The following is a 2,043-nucleotide window of genomic DNA, read 5'->3' as shown; positions in this document are numbered from 1 at the left end:
TGGCAGTATTAAGTTAAGAATTAATTAGAAAGCACTTTTTAATTTCTATGCAATTATTTTATTACATTAACAAAGTACTATAAATACCAAAAAAGAAGCATTAAATATTTTTCCATACTTACATGTTGTTCCTAAGGCCAAAAAGTTCATTTCTGAGTATAAGCAAGGACAATTCTGTACTACTTAAGCTTTCACAGTTTAATGTCATTTTAAAAGTGATAATTAAATCTAATGTTTCCATTTTGAACACGAGTCAACTTCCATCCTTGTTCTCACCACCCCTGATCAGTTACAAATTAGCTATCACTCAGGCCATATAAATACCATTTGGGCCACATGAGCAGACATTCATGTGCTTCCCAGTAACACACCATAGCTAACATGGACTCTCAAGGGGTCTTCCCCAGAGATCAAAAGAAAAGACAAATGCTTTCAACCATATGCATATGCAACAAAAGGAGAAAAGTTACAGATACTTTGTCTTGCAAAACTAGAAAGAAAATACAAGAAGTATCTCTAAGCTAAATACATAACTAAATTTTAGGAAAATCAGGTGTTTTAAAATGTCCACATAAGCATTTACAACTCAATACATCGGAGATTAATTAAAAATTAACCCAGGAAAGTCAAAACTGAGATAGTTGCCAAGGTAAGACTTCTGTTTTTCCAACAGCAGACCCAGGGACACACAGAGCTCTCACTTCCCCGGGCAGAAGGGAAAGTGGAAGGGGACTTTTCCTGCAAGAAGGTCTCAGCAGGGGCACTGAGAGGCCTCTGTGCACAGAGAGCCTGATCCTTCACGTTGCATCACAAACTCATTTTTAAGGTTTTCCCTGAGGACAGGCCTATTTTGGTAAGGCCCCAGTGGCCAGTTAACAGGTTGCCTCGGGAAGCAGATCCTCGTCCCCTGCCACCTGCCAGGTCACCTTTTCACTGGGGCTTTTCACAGGTGGCCATGGACATCATTGGTCACAAAATCAGAGAAATAATTCAGAGTGAAACCAAATGTTTTTCCTTTGCTTATTTTTCAGCTAACTCTGAGAACTGCCTGAGATGAACAAAGGCAGGAATGAGCATCTACTGTTGACACACTGCAACCAAAAGAAACCCAAGTACCACTCATAGGGTGTTTCTGAGCAGGTATTTTTTAACCGCAAAGGGGTGCAATCTCTGTTTTGCAAATTGAAATGGAAAACTGATCAAAACAAGTAGGTACATGCACGCATTAATACGCTAAATAGACCAGCTACTTAAGTACATCAGACTATTTTATTTTAATATATTGTATAGTCATCTCAAAAAAAGACATTTTAGCACTATCTGCAGCCAAAAATAAAAAAAAACAAAAACAACCCACAACATAATTTCATTTCAATAAACAGATATATCCACTAATTACTTTTCAGCTCTAAATAACAGACTCTTCGGTTGTTTCTACTACACAAGAATGTAGGTCTTGGAAATGTGTAAACTACTAGCACTCTACTTGACTACAAGCCATATATATGGCTTAAAAGCCAGTGAAATAACTATTCCCTACAAATATTAATTATAAAATGTTACGTTCTCCTGAAAAGGAATGCTCTGGACCTACAGCTAAATTGACCAAGTCTGGTCAGTAGGACAAACATACCCTCAGATCCAGAGGCATACTAATGGCAATTATGGTTGGGATTTCCACAAATACTTAAGTCACCTTAGGTAGAATTTACGAGGCTGAAGTGTTCAAGCCACAAACCAAGCACTTAACCTCTTAAGCACATAAATTTCTAGTGGTAAAGTTTCCTTAGGCATCAGATGTGCTAATACCATGGTGTCATGGCTAAAATCTCTCCTTGGAGATTATACACTTCCTGTGGTCTCTGGAAGGACAAATCATTCTCATGTCCAAACCATGGGGCTAAGGATAAGACTGTGATGAATGGACATTTTATTTCCCACCCATTGAAACTTTGTCACTATGCAGCTAAAAACAACAGATTTACTGAACCAAAAAGATTACAACCAAGAGGGGAAAAAAAAAAAAAAAAAAAAAAAAAAAAA

The sequence above is a fragment of the Chaetura pelagica genome, unplaced genomic scaffold (genome assembly GCF_000747805.2).
Source record: "Chaetura pelagica isolate M959 unplaced genomic scaffold, ChaPel_1.0 scaffold90, whole genome shotgun sequence".
Lineage (NCBI taxonomy): Eukaryota > Metazoa > Chordata > Aves > Apodiformes > Apodidae > Chaetura > Chaetura pelagica.
The sequence above is the reverse complement of the archived record's forward strand: the minus strand, read 5'-3'. Positions refer to the sequence as shown.